We start from the raw sequence: 21,453 nt of genomic DNA, 5'->3' as shown, positions 1-21,453 counted from the left end.
TGTTCCTATATAAAGCATTGGTGTGAAGGAGAGTATGTCTTTTTATGAGATTGTGGTTCAAATTCTTGATTGTCAAGTTCACAAGTTAAGGACCAAAGAGGTTGCTTTAGTCAAATCTTTATGGAGGAATCAATTTGTTGAAGAGACTACCTCGGAAGTCAAATAATATAAGAAATCTAGATACTAGCACCCATTTGTTCCTCATAGTGATGATGTTGAAGTTAATATTCTTTTTCCTGTCTCAAATTTAGTTCCTTTTTGAGTGTTTTGCGTATTTCAATCTTACCATTGCATTCGTACCTTGTGTAAATTCTTGCCTTTGACATCATTAGAAGATGAATAATCCCAATGTGGAAATATTGTAACACCCAAAAATATTCTAACTTAGAATCAATGCAAAGACCCGCGAGAAAGAATAGAGTTTTGCGTCATATGGCTTGTAATAGTTTAATCTATGGCCGGTAGAAGTTTCTATGGACCGTAGGAGGGCATCGTAGAACCCTATCATACTTTGTTAAACTTTTAAGTTACTAAGACTCTTATACGAATGACTTCTACGGCATATAGAAATTTGTAGGATAGTAGGAAGTACCCGTAGAAGGGATCATAAGGCCATGTCCCAGACCCATTCCATGAACTCATCCCTACAACCCTTACAAGGGTCTACGACCTATACAAGATACTCATAGACCCAAACTTTCTATTCAAGTAGCTACTAGAATATGCACCAAGTTCCACGATCAGGTTCTACGACCCATGTGAGTGTCTATGATTTGTAGAAGGGTTTGTAGACCCAAACCCAAAGTTTCTCAATTCGATCCTATGAGTGACTTTCATGACTCATTGAAGGGTATATGAACCGTAGGAGGGGTCCGTAGACCCAACTTCACAAATTCAAGTAATTAAAAAATTCTAACAAATATTTTTATGAGGGGTATTTTATGACCCGTAGAATGCTCTAGGATCCGTAGGACATCTCGTAGAATGTTCTATAGTCCATAGAACATCTCATAGAAAGTTCTACGGTCTGTAGGACGACCCGTAGATGACCTTGAGATAATTTTAATAAAGTGTACTATTATCTTTTACCTACCCTTTCTAAATCAAAACCTTGATATTATTGGACTAATTTAGGTCCCTTATAAGTAGCTTATGTATTTTTTCCCTCATTGAAATTTAGAATAGTCAGAGCAAGGATTAGAGAGGAGAGAAAGCTAGGGTTTGAGCATTTTAATCATGTTCTTCAATGTTTTGCCAACACAAACATTCCTTTTGATATGTAAGGCTAATTGTAGTGTTAAACTAAGTTCTTCCTCTTGACCTACGTCTAAATTTTATCCTTATGAGTCCATATTTGATTTTTCAACCATTACATAGAGGTTACAAGTGATTTATGATGTCTTTCATTGAGTTCTCTGTATAATTATTCTATTTTGATTATCCCCATAGATTCAAATTGTTGATATTTGATGTCCATGCTTACACTAATATTAACCCTAGTTGATAATCTACAATTGATTTTACTATACATTGTTTTGAGTAAAGAACATGTATTTTCATGTCTTAATTGCGAAAGGAGTTTGAGCACATTTTATATCATTTGAGAATGAAACTATACATTAGAGTTTACGCATTAGTCTTATCAACTCTAAATGAGTTTGAGTAATTATGCCTTTATTTATCTTAAGAATGAGGTGAGAAAGAAAAATTATATTTTAGGCATATACTGAGATTGAGAATTATAACTATTTTAACCGGAGGGTAGTGAGTTTCAGAAAAGTTAAGTTAAATAGAGTAAATTCCAATAAGACTAAATGAGATATTATTTTAAATATTTTTACTCACCTGAGTATATAATAATTATTGCATAATTTTTAGATTAGTATTAAGCACCAATTTAGCTAAGAGTTTAGATAACTCAAATCACATAAACTACGAAGCCAGTGTATGATAGTATCACGGTGTTGGTTTGGGCGACTCCATAATTCAGTCCCTGATAAGAACCTTTATAGGGATACATGAGATGAGTTATGTCCCTTACCCTGACAAGTTATTTTACGGCTCTGCCAATGAGGGAAGTTCATTGTATCATCACGAGGCTCATGGTGAGGGTTATTAGTTAGAAAATCTCCCTAAAGAGCTAACATTACTTTTATATCCAGATGTATCCACTTACGTATATTTTGTAAGGCATTGAGTTATTTCATAATTGCATGCTTTATTTGAGTTGAGTCACTTTAGTATTCATTCTAGTTGGATATTTTTTAGTATGTTTCCTTTCAGCTAGTTTATATATCGTGCATTCCATGTACTGACGTATTTCAATGATAAATCATTTCAAGATGCATATACAAGTAGTAAAGATCCTCAACAGACGCATCATTAAGGATCATATCCATCCATCATGTTTGTGAGACCTTCTTGCTTTCGAAGGAACTCTTCTTAGTTTAGTTATTCTTTATCTTAGTAGTTCTTTTGGGGTATCTGTGGGTCTATCACGGTACCTATCTTATGAGTTGTAGAGTCTTCATAGATAGAGATAGAGTTAAGTTTGTTAAATCTTTCTAGAGTTTGAAATTCACTGAAGCTTCAGTTTTGTCCCTACCCGAGGGAATAAATGGGCGTCACAACCCAATTTCTTAGGTCATGATGTCACCTACTACAATCCACCAATAGTTAAGTCAACTCATTAACTCGGAACTTCAAGTAATGGGTTTGAGGGTAGAAACTAAATAAGAGTGGCGAATTATAAAGATAGGCAGAAAGAATAAGCGAAAGTAAACCAAAACATGATATAAACAACTAAAGATCCTTCCCAAAAACTGAAAGTCACAAGTACAGATCTGCTACAAAATAAAAAATGATACAAGTCCCGAAAGTGGACGAAAAATATATACAGTAACTGGCTAGTCTCAAAAGGCAAAAGATGGGCCATCCATACTAAAGGAGACAGGAATGATCCAAAAATGCCAAATGCTCACCCTAGTCTCTAAAGCTGACTGCAACAGGATCGATCTATCCATGGTGGTAGTTGGTGCTCAGTCCTTCATCACGAAAGTAGATGCAACATGTAGTATGAGTACCAAGACAACAGGTACCCAGTAGGCATCATAGGCCGAATGAGCAGAAAAGGAAACAACAATATGAAAAAGAGGAATAGCTTAAATAAGAGTCAACATAAGGGGAAAAAAGTATAACTTATCAGAACTACAGCTAATTATACCCAACTGGGGCCCCATAAGCCCAGCCGGGACACTCATGCGCAAGTTACATAAAACCCGAATGAACCCCCATAAGCCCGCCAAGTACACAGAATCTGTGAGGTCAGGAGCCGAAGTACTGCATCATTTCCAAACACAGACTATCCAAAAGTCAATCGATCTAGGGGTGACTTAGGGGTCGAGGCTGGGACTGGGACCCAAATGCTCACCCGAATGTTTAAAGTGGCCAAGGCTGGGACTAGGTATCAGGATACTTTCCACAATACATAAGTGTGGTTGAGGCCGGGACTAGGTACCCAAATGCTCATTATAATACATCAATATGATCAAGGCCAAGACTAGGTACTCGGATGCTCGTCATCCTAACAAGCCGGTAGAGCTGGGGCTGAGTACTCGGATGCTCATAGATAATTTATCCCATGATGCCAAACATTCTACTTCCCAACTAGAATACAACAGTACCAAAAATCTTTTCCCAAATGAGTCAATCGATATGCTGCCAAAATTAGAACCGGAGCCAAAGTCAATAATCACAAAATCTAATGTTTCTGACGCATCGAGAAAGTCACTATTATACTAATTTATGGATGAGGATATTTTTAAGAACAAGGATAACGCCTAACTAAGGCCAAACTACCAGTCACTAGCCCATTATACCATTCTACAAGGATCTAAGTCCACCAGAGTGACGTTAGGGCATCTAACGTAAGTTTACACCCCATACTAAGGCCAACATACTCCACAGTATCAACAACATGCTCATTAAACTCTCCTTATAATACTAACAAATAACAACAAGATACATATGCTTCTAAATATTCAAAAAACCCGATAACAAGCCTAAAGCATGATTTATAACACCTAAAATATACAATCAACTACCCAACCCAAATTTTAGCTATTTCAACAAGCTTTCACACATTTCATCTCAATCTAAAGAAAGGTAAACCATAGCCTACCTGTAGGCTAAATATGCGAGCTTCCAATCACTGTGGTGGAGCTTTTCCCTTTCGAACGGCCTCAAAGTGCTACCACGCTATAAAAAAATAGAACCAAGATGTAGATACGGTCGTTTAGACACTAATTTCATAAGTTTTAGAGACGGACGAGTTTTGGGGTCTAAAACGAGAATTGTGGGACCCGCATACAGAATTTCAGATTTGACTCCCCAAATCAGGTTCCAAACATCACTTCGAGCTCACAAATCAAATTTATAACATAATTTGGAGTGGAAAAATAACGCAAGATGATCAAACAATCAATTCCCACATTTTCAAACTAAAAGACCAAAAATGGCAGCATCAAAATTAGCTAATTTTGAAAAAACAAGACCCTTTTAACCCAAAAAACTTATACTATGACGATCTTTATAAAAAAAACCACAATCTAGCCTCAAGAATCACTCAAAATGGAGTTATATTGACCAAGATACACTCTTCCAAAATTCAATAAAATTTCATTCCGAAAAAGACTAAATCAGTACGTAAAAATGTATTTTTACCTCAAACAAAGCTTCCCGTCGTGTTTCTGAATCACCACAAGATTCCTCACGAAATTATCTTGAATTTAGACCCTTGAATCACCAAAATTGGATTTATATAGGTCAAGATATAACCTCTCAAAGTTCTTCAAAAAATTATTCCGAAAATGAACACTGCTGCAAATAAGATCATGATTTTTACCTGAATCAAATGCTCCAAATCAGTTTTGAAGCTCTCCAATGCGTTTTCCATAAAAAATCTCACAAGTTTGCCATTTGAATCACACAATTAGGAGCTATATAGCCAAAGATAAAGGGTTATAAAATTGAGATAAAACCCAAGAAAAGGAGCATTCAGAATTCTCATATAAGATCATTTTAATAAAAAGTGGGTCCCACATACAAGTGTCATTTTAAGACACATTCCACAACGAACCTCAAGATTAGACCGGAAGCCTCAAAAAGCGAATGAAGGGTCATTCTAGACTAAATCGACATTTTGTAACTAACCGTACTGTTAGAATTTTTATCCGAGTGGGTTTTAGAAGAATGTTGACCAAAGTCAACCATAAGCTAACTTTCAAAGTCAAAAGCACCAAATGGCCCCAAACTTGTATTGATTGCCTCGATAGTCATTCCAACAATACTACTAGAATAATTTATCCATTTTGAAGCTGATAGAACCATCAAAATTCAAATTTGAAGTCTCCTTGACCCGAAATTTGAAAAGTCGCAACTAAACCAACTTAGGCCTTAAGAATACCAAAATGGGCTCGGGACCTCTAAAAATTCAACCAATATTTCTTCTAGACCAAAAATCATCTCCCGAACCCAACAAAGTCGTCAGAATTCTATTCCGAGTAACGGAACTCCAAAAGTTGACCAAAGTCAAACCTTGGCTTAAAATTCCTCAAATCCTCAACTCAAGGCCTCAAATCTTCGTTACAAGTCCAAAATTGATTCTTTAAAGTCTCTTAAGCCAATTTTGACATTTTGGAGCTGTTGGAATCAACAGAATTCCGTTTCGAGACCTGTAGCTCTGAATGACCCCAAATACCACTTTTTAATACTAAAAACTTATGAAAACTCAAAATTTCCAAAGACTTAACTTTTCATAGGATTTTCTAAAAATCAACACCCAGTATCAATCAAAAATGATTCAAGATAACTAAAGGGAGGGGTAAGATGGTCATTTTATAAAAATTCCAAAAAAATGACCTTTAGGGTCATTATAATGGGTTTGTGATTTATTTGATGCATCTAGTGTTGGATTGGATTGTGTTTTAATGCTGAAAGGCAATGTTATAACTTACGCTTCCAGATAGATTAAGATCCACGGGAGGAATTATCCGACTCATGATCTAGAGTTGGCAACAGTAGTATTTGCACTCAAGATTTGGTGTCATTACCTTGATGGCGTGTATGTAGTTCTATTCATTGATCACAAGAGCTTGCAATACGTGTTTAGTCAGAAAGAGATGAACTTAAGGCAGAAGAGGTGGCTAGAGTTGCTTAAGGACTATGACATGAGTATTCTCTACCATCCAGGTAAAGCTAATATGGTTGTTGATGCTCTTAGCAGGTTGCCTATGGGAAGTACCACTCGAGTTGAGGAGGAGGAGAAAGGCATAGACAAATAAATTCATAGACTTGCACGATTAGGAGTTCATCTTGTGGACTCTGAGGAGGGAGGAGTTATTGTTTAGAATGGGGGAATTTTCATTTGGTTGTTGAAGTAAAGGAAAACAAAGATCAAGATCCTACTCTCCTTCAATTGAAAGAAGATGTTCATAAGAATAAAGTGGTGGATTTTTTCAAAGGGGTGTCACGGCCCTACCTAGGACCTAGTCATAACACGGCGATCAGAGATAAAGTCATGCATCCCTTCAAGATAGGTTTAGAGCCACCTCAATTTGAGATGTAAGAAAACCCTAATATCACTGTCTTCAGAGAAAGGAGATGCGAGGGACCCCAACCATAAGGCATCTTAGCATACATCGCATACATAAGGTAAAGAACAATATAAATATGAGCGGAAGTAATCATTAAATAAGGAATGGGACTAAGGAAAATCAAATCTATAACTACCCAATCCGGACTACACCAATGAATATCGTCTAAACATGCCTCTAGTCTAATATTTGACGGGGGCTTAGGACAAACTCCTACCTCACCCTAACAAAATAAGAAAGTGAAAACAATAGTAACATAAATAAAAGTCTTATCCTCGGTAGAATGAGGACTCAACAACTTTTTTGAAATCTAAAGAAATTTCTAGCCATGAGTAAGATGATTGTGAGTGTTGTCCATTCTTACATTATGAGACAATATAGGCAAAATATGTGTTAGTACTTTGAATGTAATAATTTGTGAGATGAATGAATAATGAAATAAGGTACAAACAATATGAATATTGGATGCATGAGGAGTGTAATGAAAAGAATGAATAAGGCTTGAAAAGCATTTGAAATCATATTTAAAACTTGTGGTCAATGCATCATAAACATCATAGTAAAACTTACTTCATGTCATAACTTGTGAGATATGAAATTTAACCTAATGAGAGATCATGGACATGAGAAATATATTAGTAGTCATAGTAAGAAATACCTTAAACATTGAGAGAAGGACCTTGTAACTTATTGAGAGCGATCGTTAACCTACATAAACCATGTGAGCTATAATATGGAGTCCTAATATTTACCCATATATCGAAGGAAAGGGGGAGACTACTTGCCAAGGTAGACTCATATATGCCTAAGTGGATCTACTAAGCTACACTAAGGATTGAGCCTCAATTATGGGTGACCCTCAAAGGAATCAAGCCTCTTCTATGGGTAATCCTTTATCCTACGATGGCACATAGTTATGGACAATAGTATCTTTCTACGGGTCTCTTACCTTTGCTATAGGAGATAATGCCTATCCCATGGTCCACTCAGTGCAAGGTAAACTCTCAACGGAATCTCATTAACATGTCCATAAAAGAATAAGGAAGGATAGTAACTGCCTATCAATCCATCTTTAAAACATATTAGGAATAGCTCATCTACTTAGTGATTCATAAGAATCTATAAGTTTGGTAAGAATTATCCTTATCACCATCTTTAAAACATCTTTTTATCTTAACTCTGATCATCATCTCAATCTTTAACTTTAAAATCATAATCTTAGCTATAACTCATTGAAAACTATCTTTATAAATCTTTTACTCATGATTAACTCATAAATTCATCTTTACTTCATTCTCATAGCTTTAAAATATAGCTTTATGCATGGGCATCTATAATTCAACTTGAAATTATGCAATTCATATAAGAGTATTCATATAAAGATCATTGATAAACCATGGGAATATTATTCCTATGAGCCACTCCTACGACCAGTAGAAGTCCCTACAACTCGTAGGCCAAGTTGTAAACTCTGGGATAGTCCCTTTTCTTGGAATGTTCTTTCATTTCAACTTTTCTACTTTTGAGGTCTTACAATATCTCCTTCTTGGGAATATTCATCCTCGAATTAGATTCGACTAGCATAAAAAGGAAGCAGAAAGAGGACTAGTAACCCAACATGAAATACACTAACACATCAAAATGCATAAACCTTCGGAATTTCAAACTCGTCATAAAACATGAACTTTAAAATCAGCTTCATGTACATGGATACATATGAAATCATGAGATTAACTAGAAGTCGGGAATTCGTAAGAATAGACATGAGAATCTAACATGTCAACTAGCATGGAAACTCAAACACTTGGGTTATGAAATCAATCGTGGCACAGTGAATATGAAACCAATCCATAGCCACCACTATCGTTACCAAACGAGACATGTAAAATGCCAAATGAACCGAGTATAATTCCAATGGTAATTAAAGTTCATAGGACACCTCGCCAATATGCCTTAAGGTTCTATACCACTCCTCACCACCACATTCAATCAACCTCGAGCACCCAATGCACCACACATTCACCCACATTCCATCAAAACCATATTTAAGTCTAGTTCCATAACCATTCTAATACACTCATTTGAAACCCTTAACAAGATTTCATCAATAGACTACTACAATTACTAATATATCAACAACCACGCATTCAAGCCCACCATTCTAACCACTTTATGGCTCCCTTGAAGTCAACATCTCTTGAGAATTTTCAAGTCTACCTTAGCATCTCTACATCCATACTTCCATTAACTCCTACTAAAGACACACCAATATACTCTCACTTATCTATTGCATACAACATGATCCATCTAGCTCTTTCTCCATTTCCATAACCTTAAATAGAGTAAGCATGCCATAATTTAACATAATATGGAACAACCGCTCCCTCTATCTATCTATCATGACTCATCCACTATAATTAACATTAGAACACATAACTGACCTTGATAACTAAGTACTCTATCTCTCTCTTGCGGTAATAATCAAATATTATAGCAAGGTAAGGAATAACAAAACATAATGTAGAAATTGGATCAAACAATGCATAAATATCAAAGTAGAATACTTTCAACATACCAGTCACAACATCGGGCGAATCCTCTAACTCCTGACGAGTCTGAAGGGCATAATATCTGTCTTGGTGCTGACTGCCACCCGATGTAATAGCCCTTTGATATGGAAGAACTGTAGTATGGGTCTGAGCCTAGGGTCTAGTACCTCTCCTATACTCTCTTTCATGATAACTTGGCTTTCCACACCTATAGCAAACATCCAATTCTGCTAAGCACTTTCCTCTATGGTTTTTCCCATACTAAGAACAGTTGGGAATAGTAGATCCACTAAAACCACCATGAGTTTGGATTGAGAAGTCCCTCCTTCACATCGATCCCTCTTGGAATCCCTCCCTTTCCTAGAAGCTACCAAAAAGTTCCTCTCCTTATGTCCACGTTTGCCACAACTATAACAACTTCTTGTACTGGCCAAGCATTTCCTTAGATGATTATTATTACCCCAATAGCATAAGGAGTAAGATTTTTCCTTTTTATCACTCTTCCTCTTATTTGAGATGGATATTTCCCCTTTTGACATCTTCTGACGATAAAAGTCATTTCCTCTCTTAACATCTCTTTTGCTCAACTTTTTCCTTCTTTTGACATTCATACTCATAGGAGTTACCTTTTTGTTGATTTAATTGAGTGGTCCTAGCTTAATCTAATAATATGAGGACATCTTGAAGCTCCACATTAGAGATATCAGCACTTGAGGAAGGGTCAATCGAAATGGAAAGGCTACCATCATGACCAACCTTCTAGTTGCTTTCTTCTTGATGAGACATACTCTAAAACATGTAGGACACAAGTTAGAAGGAATTCCTATAGAGTTCAACTCTATTACATAAAAAGACCATGAAAGAAGTGAAAATTTCCTAAAATTCCTCATAGCCTTCTATTCATAGATATGGCGTACTTCACACCGATGAACAAAACTCTACTCGATGAAGCATGTTAGACACCCTATGACACTTGAATCTTATACTCTGATACCAAGTTTGTCACAATCCGACCAAGGGCCTAGTAGTAACACAGCAATCGGGATGTGAGGGACCCTAACAATGAGTCATCTTACCATACATTTCATATATAAGATAAAGAAAAATATAAAGATGAGAAGAAGTAATAATTAAATAGGGAATGGGACTAAGGGAAATCAACTCTATACCTACCCAATACAGACTACACCAATGAATATCGTCTAAAAATGCCTCTAATCTAATATTTGATGGGGGCTTAGGACAATCTCTAAGCTCATCATAACAATAGAAAAAAGTAAAAACAATAGTAACATGAATAAAAGTCTTATCCTTGGTAGAATGAGGATTCCCCAACTTTTTTGAAATTTAAAGAAATCTCTAGCCACGAGTAGGATGATCGTGAGTGTTATCGTCCCTACATTATGAGATAATGTAGGCAAAATATGCATTAGTACTTTGAATGTACTAAGTATGTGAGATATGCATGAATAATGAAATAAGGAATAAACAATAATAACATTGGATGCATGAGGAGTGTAGTGAAAACATGAATAAGGCTTGAAAAGTATTTGAAATCATATTAAAAACTTGTGGTCAATGCATCATAATCATCATTGTAAAACTTATTTCATGTCATATAACTTGTGAGATAGGACCTTTAACCTTATGAGAGATCATGGATATGTGAAAGATATTAGTAGTCATAGTAAGAAATACCTTAAACATTAAGAGAAGGACCTTGTAACTTATTGAGCGCGATCGTTAACCGATATAAATCATGTGAGCTATAACATAGAGTCCCAATATTTACCCATACATCATAAGAAGAGACTACTTAACAAGGTAGACTCTTATATGCCTAAGTAGATCTACCAAGCTACACTAAGGATCAAGCCTCAATTACAGGTGACCGTGAAAGGAATCAAGCCTCTTCTATGGGTGATCCTCTAAGGAATCAAGCCTCTTCTGTAGGTGATCCTTTATCCTATGGTGGCATGTAGTTATGGTACAATGGGATCTTTCTATGGGTCTTTTGCCTTTGCTATGGTAGAGAATACTTATCCCAAGGTCCACTAGGTTATAGGTAAACTCTCAATGGAATCTCATAAATATGATCATAATATAATAAGGAAGGATAGTAACTGCCTATCAATCCAACTTTAAAACATATTAGGAATAGCTCATCTACTTAGTGATTCATAAGAATCTATAACTTCAGTGAGAATTGTCCTTATCACCATATTTCAAACATCTTTTGATCTTAACTCTGATCATCATCTCAATCTTTAACTTTAAAATCATAATCTCAACTATAACTCATTAAAAACTATCTTTATAAATCATGTACTCGTGATTAACTCATAAAATCATATTTACTTCATAATCATAACAAGAAAATATAGCTTTATGCATGGGCATCTATAATTCAACTTGACATCATGTAATTCATATAAGAACATGCATATAAAGATCATTGATAACATTTAAAAATGAAAATCAAATCAGTCCAATGCAATTAATCAAAACTAGGGTTTATAATCAATTGTAAATTGAATAAAAAACTTGAGAAATATTTAGGACTTCATGGGTGAAAAGGGACCATGAATCAATCTCCACATACCTTGCTTGAATTTACTAAGAATTAAAGAAGAACCTTGAAGAAATCTGGAAACCCTAGCTTGAATTTGAAGAGAATCCTTGAGACACTTTGAGTTCCTTGCCTTAGAAAAATTTAGGAGAATGAATTGAATTGGAGGAGAATTTGAAGAATTAGATATTTATAGACTTTGAATGTGGCCATAAAAGTGTCTAGGTTCATTGAACTAAAATTGAGAAAAGACATAATTACCCTTCATTAAAATCTGAAAGTTGATCCTATGGATCACTCCGTATGGGTTGTCAAAATGTCTACGAGTCGTAGACCCAATTAGTCCTGTCAAATCTTGGAAAAAGATGAAAAAATAAGCCTCTGATCTTTGTTTACGACTAATTTTTATGACCTATAAACATTTCTACAGTTCATAACTTATTCGTACAAGTCGTAACTCCAAGTTGTAATATTTCCTATGAATCATAACTTGACAGTCTTTAGTAAAATGGCATAACCTTTTATTCAAACTCCAAATGAGAAAAACTTTGTGGAATTTGAAAGGGGACTCAAAGAACTTTAATTTGATAGGTAATGGGCTACCTAATCGATTTCAAAGGTAGTTGGGATGATCACTTGCCTCTTATTGAGTTTGCTTACAATAACATCTTTCATTCGAGCATTCAAATGTCTCCATATGACACTCTTTATGGGAGGAGGTTTAGATCACCAATTGGATAGTTTGAGGTTGGTGAAGCTGAGTTGATAGTTCCAAACTTAGTTCACCAAGTTATGGAGAAGATAAAGATCATTCAAGAAAGGTTAAAGATTGCATAAAGTCGTTAGAAATCCTATACTGATGTTATGAGAAAAGACTTGGAGTTTGAGGTCTATGATTGGGTGTAACTGAAAGTTTCACCCATGAAAGGTGTTATGAGATTTAAAAAGAAAGGGATGTTGAGTCCGCGCATCATTCTCCCATACCAGATTATCAAGAGAGTTGGCAATGTTATTTTTGAGCTAGATCTTCCACCAGAATTAGATGTCGTTCATCCAGTGTTCCACATATCCATGCTTAAGAAATGCTTGGGAGATCCTTCACCCATTGTTCTTTCAGGAAACATTGGAGTGAAAGATAGTTTGTCCTATGAAGCGGTTCATGTCAAAATTCTAGTTGAGAACCAAAGATGTCACTTTAGTTAAAGTCTAATGAGAAAATCAATTCATTGAGGAGGCTACATGGGAAGCCTAAGAGGATATAAATTACCCATCTATATTCGTTCCTCCTAGTGCCGATTTTGAAGGTACTATTCCTACCCCTATCTTTGAGTTAGTCCCTTCTTGAGTTTGAGTATTTGAGTGAATTATTCTTGATGATGATGTTTTGATTTCTTGCATTGTATTTGTGCCTTGAGTAAATTCTTAGTATTTTCATCATTCGAGGATGACTGATCCCAAGGGGGAGATATTGTAAGCCCCATACTATTCTAGCCAAGACCAAGTCAGAGAACCAAGAGAAAAACCAAGAAAAGATAATTGAAGTGGACTGCCCAGTGCCCATGAGTGGCAGCTACGATTTGTAGAACTTCCTACGGGTTGTAGGTGGCCATCCACAGATAGCCTTTACACTTAGATAAAATCTTAGTTCTTCAAACCATCCCACGAGTAGCTTCTACACTCGTAAGAGTTCCTATGGACCATAGGTAAGGCTCATAAATAGGGGATCAGAGACCCTAAAATCCTGGTGTACATGAATTTTCCTATGAGTTAGCAGGATGGTCCGTAGATAGTCCTATGACCCATAAGAAGTGGTCTGTAGGTCAATCTTTATAAACTAAGCTAAGTGCCTAGGTTCATACCAATAGATTTTCTATGACCCGTCTAAGGATCTACGACCCGTAGGAAGATGGTCGTATACCTAAGAGTGCAATTTCCAGTAAGGTCCTGTAACACTCCCTAAAAACGTTGAATATGGTGTTCCAATTCTCGAAGAAAATGATACAGCTTCTGTATTTTGGGCATAACTTTTCATAGGGTAGTCCAAATTAGATGATTCAAATTTCGGAATAACTCCAACATCATTAAATACAACTTTTGTGAGACCATATTTTAAGTTTCGAAAGTTACGTAGGTCAAATAAATTAATTTTGCAAGACATGATATTGTGATGAAATGGAATATTTGTAGAAGAAAAATCATATATCACTGTAGGATGTTCCAAATCAGTTGATTCTTAAACTACATGAAAGAAGACTTCTAGAGAAATAATTTATATGAGACACCAATTCTTAATAACTAAGTAATTTTGTTCAAACGCAGTTCTAAAAAAGGATATTCCATTAAAAGAAGGTTCATCTCACCAATCATGGAAAGATCTAGATCCATTTGACATCACCCATGACATCAATAGTTCTCCATTTGACATCACCCATGACATCACAATCTTTGATTAAATTTTTGAGATTTTTCTTTATAATTATTTTAATTATTGTTAGGTCCCTCTTTCACACCTATAAATACCCACCTTAATTTATTATTTTGTTTATCAAGCTTTCTCAAGCAATTCTTCTCTCTATACACTTCTTTACTCATTCTCAAAATATAGTTTAGTTCTTAGTATGTATAAATACTATTCCGGTGATTCATATACTCCGGGTAGTACATAAAATGCTCCGGCGAGGAAAAAAGGCTAGGATTCAAGAGTGTTCATTAAATCCTTCAATTCTGAGTAACGCTTTGGATTTCAGGTATGTAAGGCTTCAATGAGAGTATTCCTTCCACTCTCATGCCTAAAGTATTTTGATTATATGATAAATTATGTTTATTTTCTTTAAGTTTTACTCTACGGTATGTGGATGTTCATCCATGGGTTCTTCCACCCATGTATTAATTGAAAACTCTTTCAACTAAATCTCTTGATTTCAAGTAAGATTTTCTTATGGGTAATTCTTATTTCTACTTAATAGTATGAATCATGGTTAAACTAATGATTATTGGTCTATTTTGATATAAAATAATTTCATATATATGAATTGATGGTTTGCAAGTATTTTCTCTATTTAGCTCTTTAAAGGTTCTTAGAATTCATGGTGGGCAGTTTAAAGCATGATTTTTAATTGATGGATTTCAAAGTATTTATGCATAATTTCATTTACATTCATGTTTGAAAGTTGAAGTGATTTAAACCCACCTAGTTTTACTATGTTTTCAATAAAGTTTGACTTGAAGGCTTTTACTCCAAATGAATGTTTATGAAAGCAATGTTTATGATCAAAAGAGAGTTTTATGAAATAAAAGAATGATGAAATGATATGAATAATAGATTCTTTATGCAATAAGGACAATTCTTGCATAGTTTAATTACCAAAGGTTTTAATAAGCTATTCTACCGAATATGATGATTTGAATTCTCAAGTTATATGCTATGACTATTTTGAAGTATTAAACTATTCTGTGGGATTGACTTAGCACTGAATGGGTCATTGAGGTGGGATTCAGTAAGAGAATCCTAATAGCAACCCCTTGTCTCATTAACTATATGCCAACATAGGAACCCTTGTAGGCTTAGGCTAATGGATCCATAAAAGCCTTTAAAGTTAAAGTTAAAGAATGAATGTAAAGTTGATGGAGTTATACCCTAGGCAAGTAGACTCCCTGGACAACGTAGGGGGTTATATTGGATTCCAATTTGATTATGGTGGGCAGGTTGTTGTATTCACAAGTGGATGGTAATAGCTCACATGGTCTTAATGTCGGTTATAGTCAACTTCCCACAAATGAACGTTTCAAATATTATTTACATGATTACTCATGCATGTATATATCCACATATGTATGATTTAAATGATATCTACTTGATTACTCATGCATGCACTCATTTATGTACTTTACCTTATAAATGTCCTAAATGTTTTACTTTTTCATGCATTCCTACATACTTAGTACATTCAAAGTACTAAAGCATACTCTTTTGCCTACATGATATAACCATGTAGGGACCGGTTCTCCTCCACGTTCTCCTCCACGTGGATAGTTGAGATTTCATTTGAAGGCTACTTTTGATGAGTTCCCATGTTTCGGGAACAATACTCCTTTATCTTTCTAACTTATGATATATTGAGATCTTTAGACACTTACTATGGCATTTCTTTCTATTATGATTGAGGGTGAGCTAGGGACTTGTCTTAGCCCCGTTAAATCTAAAAGTTAGAGGTATTGTTGGACATATGTAAGTTGATGATTTACTATTATGATTTCCGCTTGTTTATTTATTGTCATTACCTATGAAAGGCTAAAAGAATGTTAAGAGGATTGTTTGAGGTACTTTCGGGTTCCTCATTCTCTATGTCACGTCTAGGCCCTAGGCTTGGTTCATGATATGTCCAATATTGGATCATGGCTTCTACGACAAGCTTTCTACGATCCTTAGAAGTGCGCATAGATGGCCCGGAGTCAATAAATGAGGGTTAGTTTGGTATTTTTGCACCTTTCCCAAACTAAACCCAACCTATTTTGGGAGTAAAATTTGTCCCTTATCAGTACCCAAAGGAGTTTTTCTCTCATTAATACTTAAACTTTTGAGAGCAAGAATTGGAGAAAAGAAAAAGACCTAGGGTTTAAAGTTTTGTTGCGAGGTCTTTAATTTTCAATTAGATAATCGTCATTCCAGGTATGTAGGGCTATCAGGACATTGGACTGGGTTCGTCCTCTTGCCCTACGTGTTCATAAGGTTAAATAAGTTATGATCTTGATTTTCCAATCCATAAAAGTGAATTCTTGATATATTTACTTTCTTCTTTATTGAGTTCTAGTATGAATATTATACTATACTTGATAAATCGAAGTTTGAGTTTTTGGATTCATACTTGCATTTCATGAACCCAAATTGAGATTTGCATTAAATTTCTTATGCATTATTGATGTTAAAAAAAGGATTATTGTCATTGATTAAATGAGTATGATGTTGAGTTTGAAAGAGTTTGTTGATGTTTATTTTTCTAACATGAGTTTATACATATTGTAAATATCATATTTTGAGAAGTTGAAGTATGCTTTAAAATGCATGATAGAGATGAGATGTACATATATTTAAGAGAAGAGATGGTAAGTTAACAAGATTGATGTAAATTGATGAAGAGTTCAATGAGACTAGATGAGATGTATTTGAGTGTTTCACTCACTTGATATATATGTATATGAGCATAATAATATTTTGGGAGTAGTATTGATAACTGACTAGGGCAAGAATATAAATAACTCAGTCTCCATAAACTACATAGCCAGCATACGATAGGATCATTCCGTTCATTCGGGCGACTCCTCATTTTCCCAAAAGATTACCCTAGAAAAGTATTGAATGGATGTGGCAATGACATCGCTTTATTTTATCATCACTAGTTTATAAGTGATGGTTGTAATTAGAAAAACTCCCCCAATAAAGTAAAAACACATTATTTTTCCATATTGAGTTGTATCTATTATTGCACATCTTATAAAATACTATTTCATTACATTGCATGATCTATTAAGTTAAGTTATTTTCAAAGATGATTTCCTTGAGTTGAATATCTTGATGTAAGTTTCCTTTTTTCCATTTTACATACTCATACATTCGATGTACTGATGTCATTCGACTTGCATCATTTTATGATGGAGATACAGGTATTAGAGATTATCAACAAGTGCACCATTGTGGATCTATCTTTTCGAGCTTTTGGTGAGAACTCTTTGAATTCAGAGGAACTCATTCACATTCTCAGTTTGTTTCATTATGTTAGTTCTTTGAGATAGCCATATAGAAGGTAAAAGAGCTAGAGACGTGATTTAAAGCACGCATGGTCGGCCTAAAGGTAATTTATGGCTTCCTAAACTTTATATTGAGCTTGAATATGTAAATTTATGTTGATTTGTGTGAATTTGGGCTAGGGACCTAGTTGATCATGCGTAGCTTCTTAGAATCCACGATTTAGGCCAATTTTGGGTAGTTCAGGATCGTTGGTATGTTGTCTTCTTTATTGTTGATCATCTATACCTTGTGGTGAGTTTGTGACTTTTTTATTAGTTGATGTAGAGTATTTTTTACCTTAGTCTAGGCTTAGACTAATGCTTTCCATAGAGTTTCATGATTTGGAGCCAGTAGGCCTTAAAATATCTTCAATGTCAGTTCGAATGGCTTAGTAGACTTGAGTCTATTAGTTTGAGCCTTAGTTAGGGAGTAACCAACGTTTGAGACCTTATATCCATAATTCCCTCCTTCCATCGACTCCTTTGTACTTGGTTCTTGTTCAAAGGCTGCTTATCAATTCAGGTAGGATTTGGTTCATATTTTGAGTGATTTATTAATGTCAATCGGTTTAGGATTCTCCCCTTGACACTCGTCTGGCCGTTGATCCTAAATCTAGCCAACTCATTTCTAATCTCAATTAAATTCCCTGCCTCATCTCTCAGCCATAGTTAGAGTCCTTGACTTATCTTCAGACTTAGTTAGAGTCCTTGGTATATTTTTCATGTTGGTTAGAGTCCATGGAATATCCTTCACGTTGGTTAAAGTCCTTGGTATATATTTTGCCTCAGTTAGAGGATCTGGTGTGTCTCTTGCCTTGGTTATTGTCCTTGTCTTATCTTTCACCTCGGTTAGAGTCTCTAGGATATCTTTCATCGTAGTTATAATCCTTGATTCATTCTTTGCTTTGGTTAAAGTGCTTAGCTCATACTCTACCGTGATTGAATTCCCTATCACTTAGTTGATTTTGTTCAAGTTTGTGGAAGATCATATTAATATCAAAAGTACCTTCAGATTGTCATTGTGGCTCTTAAATCTTTTGTGCACTTATTGGGCTTATGGGGGGGTTCAGGTTCTACTTAAACTTCTGCACGAGTATATCCTTTGAGCTTCTGGGGCCCAGTTGGGTTTAGCTAGTTTCACCTTCTTTCTTCCTATTAATATTACACTCTTGTGCATTCCTATTAGCTTCACTCCCTTACTTTCTGTTATGTTCAAATTCTAACATTTCATATTACTTTTACTTTTCCTGCTCAGTCGGCCTATGATACCTACTGAGTACCTATTGTTTTGGTACTCATACTATATTCTACATCTGTTTTTATGTACAGATCTGAGCACCAACTACCAGCGTTGAGATCAAGCATGCAGTAGTCTCAGTCGAAGGCGAGGGTGAGCACATGGCATTCCGGTCTTACTTTTCTACTTCTATATATAGTGAGTAGTCTTTTACTTTTTGAGATAAATCTTTGTTTCTATGGTCCACTTTTGGGACTTGTATTTGTTTTATAGTAGCTCTATACATGTGACTTCTAGGTTCTAAAAGGGATCTTTTATTTGTGTATATATATTTTGGCTTGTTTTCTCTTATTCTCTTGTGATTTCTTAAAATTGATTATTCTACTTTAGTTTCTACCCTTAATCTCATTACTTGTAGTTTTGAAATACGGGTCATCTTACCTACTGGTGGATTATAGTAGGTGCCATCATGAATCGAGAAATGGAGGCGTGACATTGAGTTGAAGATCTGGTTGGTGACAAAATTGATGTAGTTCTTATTAATTCTCCATCCCAACCTTCAGTTTTGATTGAAAGAAAAGTTTTGGAATGAAAAGAAAATCTCTTTGTCTCAATTGGAAATTATTCCAATTGATGATAAGATGAGTAATTCGTTAGAGTTATTGATTAAAAAATAGTGCATGTAGCTTTGAAGAATGAAAGGAAAAATAAGATGTCCTTGGATGAGAAGAACTATTATATAGTAAAATTAGATTGCCTTGGATAGGCAGAACCATTATACAATTAGTATATTTTGTGAAAGCGACAACTACAAAAAATCATGGATGACGCTACTTTGTAAAAGTGTCAACTACAAAAAAGCATTGATGACACTAGAGGTTCACAAGTTACAGAATTGTATTTAGGTAAATGGAAAAAAATAGGAATTCTTTAATTTTTTTAATTAGCTAGAATATATGTTAGACGTTGATAATGTAAAACTTATTTACTATTTGATTAGTTGGATAATTCTTTTTATGAAAAGATGTTTAGATTGAATTTTTAAGAAAATCATGTTATAATAATTTTTATACTGAAATATAATGTTTGTTTTCAAATCATATCATATAATTTGTAATGATCTTCAAGGTCATTTTTATCTTAATGTCTTCTTATTACCATTTAGATCATTCCTATAGCGACCCCAAGTAATTTATGAATTATTGGTACTGACTATTCGGTTGCCTGGTTGTTTATTTGGGTTTTATGCCCATTTTTCTATTTTGGAGCTTTTGAAACTTGAAATGCTGATTTTTGTCATAACATTAGGTAAAAGAACTCAAAATGGAATTCATATGGTTCCATCAACTCCAGAATGGCCAAATTAGGCTAGTAGCATGGTCGGCATGAGTATCGAGACATTCGATGCGAATTTGGGACCATTTAGCATTTTAGTCTTTGAAATTTGGCATAAGGTTGACTTTGGTCAACATTCTTGGAAAACATGCTCGGATGAAAATTCTGTGAGCAGGGTTAGATCTGAAATGTCAAGTTTTTTTAGAATGATCTTTCGTGCGCTTCTCAAGGCTTTCGGTCTAATATCGAGGCCTGTTATGAAATTTGGCTAAATATGACATTTGGGTATGGAACCCACTTTTCAATAAAATGACCTCATATGGAAATTTCAAATGTGTCATTGAGTCTAGAATGTCAAATTTGTGGGGTGCATATCTCATTTGCGTGCACTGGATTTTGAAAGAATTTCAAGCTCCCCGTCGGAGACTTGGACAATGGAAAATTCATTGTTGCTGCAGCTGCTGGTGCAAGGGTACTTTACTCTTCGCGTACTTGTAGGCCATGCCACATTCGCATAGGCCTGACTTCCTCTTCTTTGTGTTCGCGTGCTATGTGCTGCGATCGCGGAATTCTGGCCCCCTCTTCTTTGCATTCGCGGGCTAGGCTCCACGTTCGCAGAAATCTGTCTTCCTCTTCACTGCGATCGTGGGAAACTTTTGCCGCATTCATGAAGGTCAAATTGGTATGCTCTTTTAATTAAAAGAAAGACACGACTCAACTTAACTTCATTATTTGAAATTGCTTTTGTGGGAGCTATAGAGGTCCAAATAGGGTCATTTCAAGTCCTTTGGGTTCGTAATTATTGTGGATACATGGGTTATGATCAAAAAATTCTAGGGAGGCTTCATCGGAGGTAAATTTCATGTTTTAGCTGTTGTCCCATAAGCTTTAATGGTGATAATTATTGAATTTATTGCATGTCTTCATTTGGGCTATTTCGAGCCTCAAATTGTGTTTCATTTTGGAACACAAGTTTAGAGAGGTATTTAGGACCTTCTTACAAAGTCAATTCCAGAATTACTAGATCAGGTCCCACATTCTTATTTTTGACTACGAAATTGGTCTGTCTTCATTTTAGTAATATCAATATCGAAACGACCGTATTAATGTTGTGTACCTATTTTTGATAGTGTGGGAGCATTCAGAGGCTGCTTGAAAAGGGAAAGCTTTGGTATTTTAAAATTGGAGCACACCTGATCGGCCTACAAGTAGGCTACGACTTTTTTCTTCTTAGATTGAGCTTGAGAACGTGAATGCTTGTTTATTTGTCGGATTTTTTGTTGGATAGCTATTGAATCATGCTTAGACGTTTAGAAATCACATTTT

The sequence above is a fragment of the Solanum dulcamara genome, chromosome 10 (assembly GCF_947179165.1).
Source record: "Solanum dulcamara chromosome 10, daSolDulc1.2, whole genome shotgun sequence".
NCBI classification, from domain to species: Eukaryota; Viridiplantae; Streptophyta; class Magnoliopsida; order Solanales; family Solanaceae; genus Solanum; species Solanum dulcamara.
Note: the sequence above shows the minus strand (reverse complement) of the source record.